Genomic DNA, 16,030 nt, shown 5'->3' on the forward strand with positions numbered 1-16,030 from the left:
GGATGGGGGTGTTCCCTCTGCTGTTTCCTGAAGTCCACAATCATCTCCTTAGTTTTGTTGACGTTGAGTGTGAGGTTATTTTCCTGACACCACACTCCGAGGGCCCTCACCTCCTCCCTGTAGGCCGTCTCGTCGTTGTTGGTAATCAAGCCTACCACTGTTGTGTCGTCCGCAAACTTGATGATTGAGTTGGAGGCGTGCATGGCCACGCAGTCGTGGGTGAACAGGGAGTACAGGAGGGGGCTCAGAACGCACCCTTGTGGGGCCCCAGTGTTGAGGATCAGCGGGGAGGAGATGTTGTTGCCTACCCTCACCACCTGGGGGCGGCCCGTCAGGAAGTCCAGTACCCAGTTGCACAGGGCGGGGTCGAGACCCAGGGTCTCGAGCTTGATGACGAGCTTGGAGGGTACTATGGTGTTGAATGCCGAGCTGTAGTCGATGAACAGCATTCTCACATAGGTATTCCTCTTGTCCAGATGGGTTAGGGCAGTGTGCAGTGTGGTTGAGATTGCATCGTCTGTGGACCTATTTGGGCGGTAAGCAAATTGGAGTGGGTCAAGGGTGTCAGGTAGGGTGGAGGTGATATGGTCCTTGACTAGTCTCTCAAAGCACTTCATGATGACGGATGTGAGTGCTACGGGGCGGTAGTCGTTTAGCTCAGTTACCTTAGCTTTCTTGGGAACAGGAACAATGGTGGCCCTCTTGAAGCATGTGGGAACAGCAGACTGGTATAGGGATTGGTTGAATATGTCCGTAAACACACCGGCCAGCTGGTCTGCGCATGCTCTGAGGGCGCGGCTGGGGATGCCGTCTGGGCCTGCAGCCTTGCGAGGGTTAACACGTTTAAATGTCTTACTCACTTCGGCTGCAGTGAAGGAGAGACCGCATGATTCCGTTGCAGGCCGTGTCAGTGGCACTGTATTGTCCTCAAAGCGGGCAAAAAAGTTATTTAGTCTGCCTGGGAGCAAGACATCCTGGTCCGTGACTGGGCTGGGTTTCTTCCTGTAGTCCGTCAAATAAATGTTGCATAAGTGCATTCATCCTCTCTGATGACATTGATGGAAGACAGGCAGTGAGACACATTGAGAATCTGGCTCTGCAGAATTCAGAATTCAGAATCTGGCTCAGTGTTCCTGTCTGTCCCTGGGAACAACTTAGTATTATGTCATCATGCACAATGAATTAGATTTTTGTTACATCTGGTTCTTAGAATGGAATGCAACAGAATCTCAGAAGAGATTATCTAATTAATAGACCATTTTGCTGAAGGCTATGTTGGATAATACTACTGAGCACTGCATGCAAGAATATATCTTGTTATTACATGGCCACTTAGTGGAGATACATTGTATTAAATCAAATCAATTAAGTAGCCGAGGTCAAACGAAGGAGTGGTTTTTGCCTATTTAAATACAACTAACACATATTATATTTCTACATTTTTGATTCACTATTACATTTCAAATGTATTAACTATTTTAAATTTTCCTACTACCTTTATTATAGAAAACATGTTACTGTAATGTCTCGTTGCCAATAATAGGCTACTTCTCTCCCCGGGTCCCTCATCCTCCAGCCAACTGCAGCATCAGATGGACCAGTGTCAATCTGCCTCAGGAGCCTCACCACCAGTCCACTGGGAGTGTATTTAACATTCACAATGTTGCAGCTAGAAATGAAATCTACCTTCAATTCTACTTGACAGATGATCATAGTTCTACACAATACATATATAGCCGACTGTTATAGCCAAGTGTTGCACACCCCTGAACAGACTTACTATGCCCAGAGCTCCTCAACTCACTTCTGGTCCTAATCTCGACCGAGACTCCCAGAGGTTACCAGGAGATGACCTGATGGAGCCTGCAGCCTCCTCACTGAATCATCTCATTGGGTTTACTGTAATGGCTCTTGTTATAGCTGTGTTGTGTATGGTGTAATTTATACAGAGAGAGGGGAAGTTTATGTCAAACAGCATCTGATTAGAGTGACCCGTTTTACTTTGATCTCTACAATAGATTAATACATGTAAAACATTTGTGGTATTTTTCTCTCTCTAAACATGGTCATCGGAGTATCCATTTATAGCAACACTGACTCAGTCTGAGATGTGTATCTGATATGATGCAAAGACGGCCTTATTTGCACTCTCAGACAATATGTTCTTGGACAAATATAATGTAAATACTGCCCTCTACTGTGGAGAGGTATGGAGACGTCCCATAATCTCATCTCAACATTTCCCAAAGTCAACCAAGAGGTCCAGTCTTTACATAACTAATGGTCATATTTTTCTCCTGACGCAATTTCATTCAAAACAATATCAGCAGTTCCAAATAAATATATATTCCTCTCCACTAGGGTTTTTGATTTACAAATGTATGATTTTAGAGTTCCCAGACTGTCAGAACTCAATGAATTAACCATCAGACAGACGAGCATGGCTGCCAAACGACCATAAAAATATATTCTGGGCAGCACCTGTGGAAATAAATGTAATGGCTTCTACATAAAAAAATAGAGATGTTAATATTCTTGTATTTGTCGCAGCCGCCTCTTGGAACATATGTACCATTATATCATATTTTACAAAGAATATTCTAAAACAGATGTCACTATGGATCATTTTCATAACACTGGAACATGATAAAGAGTCTTAAGTTTCCATGCCAGTGTGTTCAATAATAGTAAGCTATGACACTTAACACAAGGACACTTGTCCTGCTCCAAATTTCCATTTCATTTTTCTCTGCAATGTACTCAACCAAAAAGTTATAAAATATATTTATGAAATACCTTCTTTAACTTCACGGTTACAAAACACCAAATAAAATGGATAAGTAATCATTTCTAAACTGCAATTTCACATTGTGCTCTTGGTGAATCTGAAAAAAATATCTCTGAACTCTGAAGCATCGATCTCCTTGAAGTGCATGGTTACATACATGGTTACATCCATGGTTACATCCTATAGGTCTATAGTGCGCTACTTTTGAACCGAGCCCTATGGGCCCTGCTCAAAATTAGCACACTATATAGGGAATAGGTGTCACGCCCTGATCTGTTTCACCTGTCCTTGTGCTTGTCTCCCTCCTCCTCCAGGTGTCGCCCATCTTCCCCACTTATCCTCTGGGTATTTATACCTGTGTTTTATGTCTGTGTCTGCCAGTTTGTCTTTGTCTTGTCAAGCTTACCAGCAGTTGTCCTGTCAGCGCATGTCTTTTACCAGCCTCTCTTTTTCTCATCCTCCTGGTTTTTGACCCTTGCTTGCCTGACCACGCTGCCTGTCGTCCTGTACCTTTGCTCCACCTCTGGATTACTGAACTCTGCCTGAGCCTGCCTTCTGTCCTGTACCTTTACTCCACCTCTGGATTACTGAACTCTGTCTGAGCCTGCCCTCTGTCCTGTACCTTTACTCCACCTCTGGATTACTGAACTCTGCCTGAGCCTGCCTTCTGTCCTGTACCTTTACTCCACCTCTGGATTACTGAACTCTGCCTGAGCCTGCCTTCTGTCCTGTACCTTTACTCCACCTCTGGATTACTGAACTCTGCCTGAGCCTGCCCTCTGTCCTGTACCTTTACTCCACCTCTGGATTACTGAACTCTGCCTGAGCCTGCCTTCTGTACTGTACCTTTACTCCACCTCTGGATTACTGAACTCTACCTGAGCCTGCCCTCTGTCCTGTACCTTTGCTCTTACTCTGGATTATCGACCACTGCCCACTTTGACCTGTCATTTTCCTGCCCCTGTTGTTTCAATAAACATTGTTACTTCACACAGTATGCACCTGGGTCTTACCTTGATACCTGATAATAGGGTGCCATTTCAGACACAGCCCATGTGTTCCTGGCAGGTGTTTACTATAGAACCCCTGGGCCACTGGCAGAGGTCACTCAGAATAACAATTTCAAGATCAACACAACTACTTCGGCACACAGTAGGCATCCAAAATATAATATTTCTCATAATATGACTGTTCTTTCCTTTTTTTTCTCTTTAAGAAGCTAGACCACCATTAAGAGGGAACAAAAATGCTGTATTAAGAATGCCCAAAATAGGGACTGATCCACACTTCAAGAATTCAGAAAACTGAGTTACATTGGATATCCGGGATATTGTTATTTGTAATGAGAAATCTGCGACATACAATCTTGACTCCTACTGACTCACCAAAGCACCTCATCATAAATTGGAGATAGTGAATGTCCCACTTGTCTGACATGGAAAGCTGAGAGAGAGAGTGTGAGCGAGAGAGATGAGATTCAGAGGCGTATTCAAATATATATACAGGGGTGCAACTTTCACTGGGGATGGTGTGGGTCATATTCCCCCACATTCTGAAATTGCTTTTTCTTTAACAGAATGAAACAAAGTGTTTTTTTCCGCAGTGCTGAGCTAGTATTGTAACTGACATGTAACGTTAGCTAATGTTTCATCCCCTCTCGACTGAGGTGAATTAATTAGGTATGCTAGGTAGTATCTACCACAGCCTGGTCAGCTCTAGCCTCTAGTTATTGGTCAGATAACGATATGAGGAGGCTAATATTACTACCTAACAGCTTTTGTTTGTATGGAAATGTTTTGTAGCCTTTGTTTTGTTCCGTTTCAGAAGTAAATTAACTTGGCTAGCTTTCCCCAGTTGATGTACCGTGAGAGAGAGCTGGCCAAAAGTTGGCTAACGTTAGCTATAATGTTTTGCCTCAATCACACTAGACCGGAATCAAATGATGAAACCATCAGCCAAACTATTGAATATTATGATGTTTTTTCATTGCAGTGTGAGTTTTATGAATCAGTATGGCAATGTGACGTTAATGATCTGTCGGTTTCCCGAGCTAATTCCCTACTTTTCACACTGACATAGTAATAAACAGCTCTAACTTTACAGGATTCAAGGTCATGGTATACAGTAGAAGTCTGCATGGGACTGATTTCTTCATCCAGCTCCCGCTGCCCCTGCTGGCTTTCTGTCCGACTCCCACCCGCTACTGCAAGAACTGGTCCCAAACCTAACCACATTCCCGCAATGTCATTTTAGGCATATGTGACGCAGCTCACTTGCCAGCCATAGTCCCTGCAATTTTGTGCCCCATAGTCAATATCAAATGTGGAAAAATAACTTAAGAAATAGGTTAAATTACAAGAGATTCTCACATGGCCCCTATATTGTATTACTGGGCTATAGCAGCCAATATGCTAGATATAAAAATATAAATGCAACATGCAACAATTTCAAAGATTTTACTGAGTTAAAGTCCATTTGAGGAAATCAGTCAATGTAAATATATTCATTAGGCTCTAATCTATGGATTTCACATGACTGGTAATACATACAGTTGAAGTCAGAAGGTTACATACACTTATGTTGGAGTCATTAAAACTCATTTTTCAACCACTCCACTAATTTCTTGTTAACAAACTTGTTACATTCTGACCTTAGTTCCTTTGTTTTTGTCTTTGTTTTAGTATGGTCAGGGTGTTGGGGTTGGGGAGTTGGGGTGGGCAGTCTGTTTGTTTTTCTATGTTGGTTTTTGAGTTCGGCCTAGTATGGTTCTCAATCAGAGGCAGCTGTCAATTGTTGTCCCTGATTGAGAATCATACTTAGGTAGCCTGGGTTTCACTTTTGGTTTGTGTGTGTTTGTTTCCGTGTGAGTGTTTGGGCCACACGGTACTGTTTTGGTTTTGTAAATTCACGTTGTCATTTATTGTTTAGTGTTCTGAGTTTTAATTAAATATCATCATGAACACTTACCACGCTGCGTTTTGGTCCTCCTCTCTTTCTCCCGACGACATTCGTTACAAAACTATAGTTTTGGCAAGTCGGTTAGGACATCTACTTTGTGCATGACACAAGTAATATTTCCAAACATTGTTTACAGACAGATTATTTCACTTATAATTTACTGTATCACAATTCCAGTGGGTCAGAAGTTTACTTTTGACTAAGTTGACTGTGCCTTTAAACAGCTTGAAAAATTCCAGAAAATGATGTCATGGCTTTAGAAGCTTCTGAAAGGCTAATTGACATAATTTGAGTCAATTGGAGATGTATGTCAAGGCCTACCTTCAAACTTAGTGCCTCTTTGCTTGACATCATGGGAAAATCAAAAGAAATCAGCCAAGACCCCAGAAAAATAAATTGTAGACCTCCACAAGCCTGGTTCATCCCTGGGAGAATTTTCCAAACGCCTGAAGGTACCACGTTCATCTGTACAAACAATAGTACGCAAGTATAAACACCATGGGACCACGCAGCCGTCATACCGCTCAGGAAGGAGACGCGTTCTGTGGATATATTGAAGGCGCTGTTGTGCCTTCTTCACCATGCTGTCTGTGTGGGTAGACCAATTCAGTTTGTCCTTGATGTGTATGCCGAGGAACTTAACTTTCCACCTTCTCCACCACTGTCCCATCGATGTGGATAGGGGGGTGCACCCTCTGCTGTTTCCTGATGTCCACGATCATTTTCTTTGTTTTGTTGACGTTGAGTATGAGGTTATTTTCCTGACATCACACTCCGAGGGCCCCCACCTCCTCCCTGTAGGCCGTCTCGTCGTTGTTGGTAATCAAGCCTACCACTGTAGTGTCGTCTGCAACTGGGTCCTGGAAGTCCAGGACCCAGTTGAACAGGGCGGAGTTGAGACCTGGGGTCTCAAGCGTAATAACGCGTTTGGAGGGTACTATGGTGTTAAATGCTGAGCTGTAGTCGATGAACAGCATTCTTCCATAGGTATTCCTCATGTCCAGGTGGGTTAGGGCAGTGTGCAGTGTGATTGCGATTGCGTCGTCTGTGGACCTATTGGGGTGGTAAGCAAATTGGAGTGGGTCTAGGGTGTCAGGTAGGGGTGAGGTGATATGATCCTTGACTAAAAAGCACTTCATGATGACGGAAGTGAGTGCTATGGGGTGATAGTGATTTAGCTCAGTTACCTTAGCTCTCTTGGGAACAGGAACAATGGTGGCCCTCTTGAAGCATGTGGGAACAGCAGACCAAGATAGGGATGGATTGAATATGTCCGTAAACACACCAGCCAGCTGGTCTGCGCATGCTCTGAGGACGCGGCTAGGGATGCCGTCTGGGCCGGCAGCTTGCGAGGGTTAACACGTTTAAATACTTTACTCACGTTGGCTGCGGTGAAGGAGAGCCCGCAGGTTTTGGTAGCGGGCTGTGTCGTTGGCACTTTTGACCTCAAAACGAGCAAAGAAGTTGTTTAGTTTGTCTGGGAGCAGGACATTGTGGTCTGCGACGGGGCTGGTTTTCTTTTTGTAGTCTGTGATTGACTGTAGACTGTGCCACATACCTCTCTAGTCTGAGCCGTTGAATTGCGAATATACTTCGTCTCTATACTGACGCTTTTCTTGTTTGATTGCCTTGTAGAGGTAATAGCTACACTGTTTGTATTCGGTCATGTTACTGGTCGCCTTGCCCTGATTAAAAGCAGTGGTTCGCGCTTTCAGTTTTGCACGAATGCTGCCATCAATCCACGGTTTCTGTTTGGGGAATGTTTTAATAGTTGCTGTGGGTACAACATCACCGATGCACTTGCTAATAAACTCGCTCACCGAATCAGCGTATTCATCAATGTTGTTGTCCAAATCTATGCGGAACATATCCCAGTCCACGTGATCGAAGCAATCTTGATGCATGGAATTAGATTGGTTGGACCAGCGTAAACAGACCTGAGCATGGGCGTTTCTTGTTTTAGTTTCTGTCTGTAGGCTGGGAGCAACAAAATGGAGTTGTAGTCAGATTTTCCGAAAGGAGGGCGGGGCAGGGCTTTGTATGTGTCGCGGAAGTTAGAGTAACAATGGTCCATGATTTTTTCCGCCCGGGTAGCGCATTCGATATGATGATCAAATATAGGGAGTCTTGTTTTCAGATTAGCCTTGTTAAAATCCCCAGCTACAATGAATGCAGCCTCAGGATATGTGGTTTCCAGTTTAAATAGAGTCCAAATCAAAGTTTATATGTCACGTGCGCCGAATACAACAGGTGTAAACCTTACAGTGAAATGCTTACTTACAGGCTCTAACCAACTGTGTGTGTGTGTGTGTGAAGAAATACAATTACAGTAAAAAGACGTTTCAAAATAACAGTAGCAAGGCTATATACAGACACAGGTTAGTCAGGCTTATTGAGGTAGTATGCACATGTAGATATGGTTAAAGTGACTATGCATATATGATGAACAAAGAGTAGCAGTAGCTAAAAAGAGGGGTTGGCAGACAATAGTACGCAAGTATAAACACCATGGGACCACGCAGCCGTCATACCGCTCAGGAAGGAGACGCGTTCTGTGGATATATTGAAGGCGCTGTTGTGCCTTCTTCACCATGCTGTCTGTGTGGGTAGACCAATTCAGTTTGTCCTTGATGTGTATGCCGAGGAACTTAACTTTCCACCTTCTCCACCACTGTCCCATCGATGTGGATAGGGGTGCACCCTCTGCTGTTTCCTGATGTCCACGATCATTTTCTTTGTTTTGTTGACGTTGAGTATGAGGTTATTTTCCTGACATCACACTCCGAGGGCCCCCACCTCCTCCCTGTAGGCCGTCTCGTCGTTGTTGGTAATCAAGCCTACCACTGTAGTGTCGTCTGCAACTGGGTCCTGGAAGTCCAGGACCCAGTTGAACAGGGCGGAGTTGAGACCTGGGGTCTCAAGCGTAATAACGCGTTTGGAGGGTACTATGGTGTTAAATGCTGAGCTGTAGTCGATGAACAGCATTCTTCCATAGGTATTCCTCATGTCCAGGTGGGTTAGGGCAGTGTGCAGTGTGATTGCGATTGCGTCGTCTGTGGACCTATTGGGGTGGTAAGCAAATTGGAGTGGGTCTAGGGTGTCAGGTAGGGGTGAGGTGATATGATCCTTGACTAAAAAGCACTTCATGATGACGGAAGTGAGTGCTATGGGGTGATAGTGATTTAGCTCAGTTACCTTAGCTCTCTTGGGAACAGGAACAATGGTGGCCCTCTTGAAGCATGTGGGAACAGCAGACCAAGATAGGGATGGATTGAATATGTCCGTAAACACACCAGCCAGCTGGTCTGCGCATGCTCTGAGGACGCGGCTAGGGATGCCGTCTGGGCCGGCAGCTTGCGAGGGTTAACACGTTTAAATACTTTACTCACGTTGGCTGCGGTGAAGGAGAGCCCGCAGGTTTTGGTAGCGGGCTGTGTCGTTGGCACTTTTGACCTCAAAACGAGCAAAGAAGTTGTTTAGTTTGTCTGGGAGCAGGACATTGTGGTCTGCGACGGGGCTGGTTTTCTTTTTGTAGTCTGTGATTGACTGTAGACTGTGCCACATACCTCTCTAGTCTGAGCCGTTGAATTGCGAATATACTTCGTCTCTATACTGACGCTTTTCTTGTTTGATTGCCTTGTAGAGGTAATAGCTACACTGTTTGTATTCGGTCATGTTACTGGTCGCCTTGCCCTGATTAAAAGCAGTGGTTCGCGCTTTCAGTTTTGCACGAATGCTGCCATCAATCCACGGTTTCTGTTTGGGGAATGTTTTAATAGTTGCTGTGGGTACAACATCACCGATGCACTTGCTAATAAACTCGCTCACCGAATCAGCGTATTCATCAATGTTGTTGTCCAAATCTATGCGGAACATATCCCAGTCCACGTGATCGAAGCAATCTTGATGCATGGAATTAGATTGGTTGGACCAGCGTAAACAGACCTGAGCATGGGCGTTTCTTGTTTTAGTTTCTGTCTGTAGGCTGGGAGCAACAAAATGGAGTTGTAGTCAGATTTTCCGAAAGGAGGGCGGGGCAGGGCTTTGTATGTGTCGCGGAAGTTAGAGTAACAATGGTCCATGATTTTTTCCGCCCGGGTAGCGCATTCGATATGATGATCAAATATAGGGAGTCTTGTTTTCAGATTAGCCTTGTTAAAATCCCCAGCTACAATGAATGCAGCCTCAGGATATGTGGTTTCCAGTTTAAATAGAGTCCAAATCAAAGTTTATATGTCACGTGCGCCGAATACAACAGGTGTAAACCTTACAGTGAAATGCTTACTTACAGGCTCTAACCAACTGTGTGTGTGTGTGTGTGTGAAGAAATACAATTACAGTAAAAAGACGTTTCAAAATAACAGTAGCAAGGCTATATACAGACACAGGTTAGTCAGGCTTATTGAGGTAGTATGCACATGTAGATATGGTTAAAGTGACTATGCATATATGATGAACAAAGAGTAGCAGTAGCTAAAAAGAGGGGTTGGCAGACAATAGTACGCAAGTATAAACACCATGGGACCACGCAGCCGTCATACCGCTCAGGAAGGAGACGCGTTCTGTGGATATATTGAAGGCGCTGTTGTGCCTTCTTCACCATGCTGTCTGTGTGGGTAGACCAATTCAGTTTGTCCTTGATGTGTATGCCGAGGAACTTAACTTTCCACCTTCTCCACCACTGTCCCATCGATGTGGATAGGGGGGTGCACCCTCTGCTGTTTCCTGATGTCCACGATCATTTTCTTTGTTTTGTTGACGTTGAGTATGAGGTTATTTTCCTGACATCACACTCCGAGGGCCCCCACCTCCTCCCTGTAGGCCGTCTCGTCGTTGTTGGTAATCAAGCCTACCACTGTAGTGTCGTCTGCAACTGGGTCCTGGAAGTCCAGGACCCAGTTGAACAGGGCGGAGTTGAGACCTGGGGTCTCAAGCGTAATAACGCGTTTGGAGGGTACTATGGTGTTAAATGCTGAGCTGTAGTCGATGAACAGCATTCTTCCATAGGTATTCCTCATGTCCAGGTGGGTTAGGGCAGTGTGCAGTGTGATTGCGATTGCGTCGTCTGTGGACCTATTGGGGTGGTAAGCAAATTGGAGTGGGTCTAGGGTGTCAGGTAGGGGTGAGGTGATATGATCCTTGACTAAAAAGCACTTCATGATGACGGAAGTGAGTGCTATGGGGTGATAGTGATTTAGCTCAGTTACCTTAGCTCTCTTGGGAACAGGAACAATGGTGGCCCTCTTGAAGCATGTGGGAACAGCAGACCAAGATAGGGATGGATTGAATATGTCCGTAAACACACCAGCCAGCTGGTCTGCGCATGCTCTGAGGACGCGGCTAGGGATGCCGTCTGGGCCGGCAGCTTGCGAGGGTTAACACGTTTAAATACTTTACTCACGTTGGCTGCGGTGAAGGAGAGCCCGCAGGTTTTGGTAGCGGGCTGTGTCGTTGGCACTTTTGACCTCAAAACGAGCAAAGAAGTTGTTTAGTTTGTCTGGGAGCAGGACATTGTGGTCTGCGACGGGGCTGGTTTTCTTTTTGTAGTCTGTGATTGACTGTAGACTGTGCCACATACCTCTCTAGTCTGAGCCGTTGAATTGCGAATATACTTCGTCTCTATACTGACGCTTTTCTTGTTTGATTGCCTTGTAGAGGTAATAGCTACACTGTTTGTATTCGGTCATGTTACTGGTCGCCTTGCCCTGATTAAAAGCAGTGGTTCGCGCTTTCAGTTTTGCACGAATGCTGCCATCAATCCACGGTTTCTGTTTGGGGAATGTTTTAATAGTTGCTGTGGGTACAACATCACCGATGCACTTGCTAATAAACTCGCTCACCGAATCAGCGTATTCATCAATGTTGTTGTCCAAATCTATGCGGAACATATCCCAGTCCACGTGATCGAAGCAATCTTGATGCATGGAATTAGATTGGTTGGACCAGCGTAAACAGACCTGAGCATGGGCGTTTCTTGTTTTAGTTTCTGTCTGTAGGCTGGGAGCAACAAAATGGAGTTGTAGTCAGATTTTCCGAAAGGAGGGCGGGGCAGGGCTTTGTATGTGTCGCGGAAGTTAGAGTAACAATGGTCCATGATTTTTCCGCCCGGGTAGCGCATTCGATATGATGATCAAATATAGGGAGTCTTGTTTTCAGATTAGCCTTGTTAAAATCCCCAGCTACAATGAATGCAGCCTCAGGATATGTGGTTTCCAGTTTAAATAGAGTCCAAATCAAAGTTTATATGTCACGTGCGCCGAATACAACAGGTGTAAACCTTACAGTGAAATGCTTACTTACAGGCTCTAACCAACTGTGTGTGTGTGTGTGTGTGAAGAAATACAATTACAGTAAAAAGACGTTTCAAAATAACAGTAGCAAGGCTATATACAGACACAGGTTAGTCAGGCTTATTGAGGTAGTATGCACATGTAGATATGGTTAAAGTGACTATGCATATATGATGAACAAAGAGTAGCAGTAGCTAAAAAGAGGGGTTGGCAGGTGGTGGGACACAATGCAGATAGCCTTTTAGCCAATGTGTGGGAGCACTGGTTGGTCGGGCCAATTGAGGTAGTATGTACATGTAGGTATGGTTAAAGTGACTGTGCATATATGATAAACAGAGAGTAGCAGCAGCGTAAAAGAGGGGTTGGGGGGGGCACACAATGCAAATAGTCCAGGTAACCATTTGGTTACCTGTTCAGGAGTCTTATGGCTTGGGGGTAAAAACTGTTGAGAAGCCTTTTTGTCCTAGACTTGGCACTCTGGTACCGCTTGCCATGTGGTAGTAGAGAGAACAGTCTATGACTGGGGTGGCTGGGGTCTTTGACAATTTTTAGGACCTTCCTCTGACACTGCCTGGTGTAGAGGTCCTGGATGGCAGGCAGCTTTGCCCCAGTGATGTACTGGGCTGTACGCACCACCCTCTAAAGTTTCAAAGCACTTCATGGCTACGGACGTGAGTGCTACGGGTCCGTAATCATTTAGGAAGGTTGCCTTTGTGTTCTTGGTCACAGGGACTATGGTGGTCTGCTTGAAACATGTTGGTATTACAGACTCAATCAGGGACATGTTGAAAATGTCAGTGAAGACACCTGCCAGTTGGTCAGCACATGCCCGGAGCACACGTCCTGGTAATCCGTCTGTCCCCACAGCCTTGTGTATGTTGACCTGTTTAAAGGTCTTACTCACGTCAGCTACGGAGAGCGTGATAACACAGTCGTCAGGAACAGCTGATGCTCTCATGCATGCCTCAGTGTTGCTTGCCTTTGTAGTCTGTAATAGTTTACAAGCCCTGCCACATCCGACGAGCGTCGGAGCCAGTGTAGTATGATTTCTTTCTTTGCCCTGTATTGACGCATTGCCTGTTTGATGGTTTGTCGCAGGGCATCGATGTGTCTGCTTAGGGGTGGATATATACTGCTGTTATTATAATAGAAGAGAATTCTCTTGGTAGACATCAGTCAGAAAGTTTAAGCTTGGTCACAAATGGGACTTCCAAATGGACAATGACCCCAAGCATACTTCCAAAGTTGTGGCATAATGGCTTAAGGACAACAAAGTCAAGGTATTGGAGTGTGCGAGCAAGGAGGCCTACAAACCTGACTTGGTTACACCAGCTCTGTCAAGAGGAATGGGCCAAAATTCCCTCAACTTATTGTGGGAAGCTACCCAAAACGTTTGACCCAAGTTAAACAATTTAAAGGCAATGCTACTAAATACTAATTGAGTGTATGTAAACTTCTGACCCACTGGGAAAGTGATGAAAGAAATAAAAGCTGAACTAAATCATTCTCTCTACTATTATTCTGACATTTCACGTTCTTAAAATTAAGTGGTGATCCTAACTGACCTAAAACAGGACATTTTTTCTGCCTTGCTCAGAACACTGATTTTTACTTTGTCAGCTCGGGGATTCGCTCCAGCAACCTTTAAGTTATTGGCCCAACGTTCCTCCCCACCAGTGTACCTGCCGCCCCTAGTAAAACGAAATGTTCCTGTGTTTTATATATATTTTCACACTAAGAGGTTGGAAAAATACTGTGAAATTCTGAAAATGATGATTATGCCACTTTAGCGTTAGAGCTGTTTGAAAATACCAGAAATGTCTGCCTGTTTTGGTGGGATGGCATTTTGGCCTTCCATGGTGACATCACCATGCTGTAAATTTCTTAATAGGTCGTTATCAGTAAAATGCCACAATAAGGTCCAGAGCGTTCCGATTCGAAGCAGTGACATCTGCGTTCCGTTTTCAAGGGATTGTTAATATAAATATATGTTAACTATTTGGTTGTAGCATCACCTCTTGAAGAGCATTGTCAAACTACACATTTCAGATTATTCCATGCAAAACAATTGCGCACGTTTAGCTCTGTCAAATTATTCTATTCAAAACAATAGCACACAGTTAGCTCTAGCATCAGAGTTATACAGCAAGTAACTGCATGCTTTTCATCCTCTGTCCTAGCCACAGGAAGATGTTTGGAGGTGTTGAGATTTTTTTTGCCTGTGCTATATCGGTCTGCTAATAACACTACTAGTAAATGCCCAGTGCACTACTTCTGTGAAGAAAAAATTATATATTTTTGAATGTACCTTTATTTAACTAGGCAAGTCAGTTAAGAACAAAATTCTTATTTTCAATGACAGCCTAGGAACAGTGGGTTAACTGCCTGTTCAGGGGCAGTACACCAGATTTGTACCTTGTCAGCTTGGGGATTTGAACTTGCAACCTTCCAGTTACTAGTCCAACACTCTAACCACTAGGCTACGCTGCCACCCCAGGATATGTGACCAGTATGTAATTTCAGATACGTGAAGGTAGCCTCATGATATCGCTCAATATTGTCCACCATTAATTGGATATTTGAGTGATATAAAAGTGAACTGTACCTGACAAATATGAGTGCTTAATTTCCTGTCCTTTGTGGGCTCTGCCTGACAAGCAGCAGAAGGGAGCATTTGCCAATATATTGTTAGCTGACAATGTTTACTTTGCAAGATACCGGTAGAAGCTTTGTACAGTTGGCTAAACATAGTGGTTGGTAGGTAGACCTAATGTACTTTTTTCCCAAACCTAAGTAGGCCTATCTAGGAAAGTTAGCTAACATTATCCCATTTTCAACATTGTTTTTAAGTGTTTCATCACAATTGCTGCTGACAGACATGACAGGCTACATTGATTGATGGACCAAGTCAAATTGGTGAGATAGGTAATAACAGATTACATCAATATGGTTAGTTAACAAGCTAACTTTCATTGGATAAACTATGCTGAACAAAGAAATAAGCGCAACAAGTGTTGGTCCCATTTTTCATGAGCTGAAATAAAAGATCACAGAAATTGTCTATATGGTCAAAAAGCTTATTTCTCTAAAATGTTGTGCACATGTAACAGTACTCTTCTTTTGTTGTGTACAATCAATCATCAACACAAGCTCCAACTTGTAGCACCAGTCATGGAGCTTTATTCTGATAGAAACAGCACAAAATTGCACGTCATGCAATGCACAGCTCACCATCCAACTCTGCACGTGATGCACTGTACAAAATATACGAACCCCCCACCAGACACAGTAAGTTGCTAGCTAGTATTAGCTGGAATTCTCTACAACAAAATGCATAACAAATATGCACCAAAAAACGCTGCATCTTATGTGTGATGTTCGAATAACATTTACAAACAAATTTATATAAATTGTACATTTAAATCATCACTTGGGAGTATAAAAATCACTTTTGATGTGCAGTGCTTTGCAACCAACAACTTACCGCTGGCTTGGTGCTTGTTCACTGGGATTATTCTAATGAAACATCCTCCCTCGTAAGCAAGCTACGCAAACCAGCCAATAAGATGCCATGTTGAGTAGGTGAAGGCAAGACAAAACTAAAACCAAAAACCCATTGGCTTAACAATAAAGTGGCAAGGGGAATCACCAATATAACCCTGTTACACACAAATGTGTTTACGTCCTTGATCGTGAGTATTTCTCCTTTGCCAAGATAATCCATCCACCTGACAGGTGTGGCATATCACATATCATTACAGTGGTGCACCTTGTACTGGGAACAATCAAAGGACAATCTAAAATGTGCAGTTTTGTCACACAACACAATGCCACATATGTCAAGTTTTGAGGGAGCGTGCAATTGACTTTCTGACTGCAGGAATGTCCAACAGAGCTGTTGCCAGAGAATTGAATGTTCATTTCTCTACCATAAGTCACCTCCATTGTTTTAGAGAATTTGTCAGTACAACCGCAGACCACGTGTAACCGCGCC

Source organism: Oncorhynchus tshawytscha, linkage group LG01, assembly GCF_018296145.1.
Source record: "Oncorhynchus tshawytscha isolate Ot180627B linkage group LG01, Otsh_v2.0, whole genome shotgun sequence".
Lineage (NCBI taxonomy): Eukaryota > Metazoa > Chordata > Actinopteri > Salmoniformes > Salmonidae > Oncorhynchus > Oncorhynchus tshawytscha.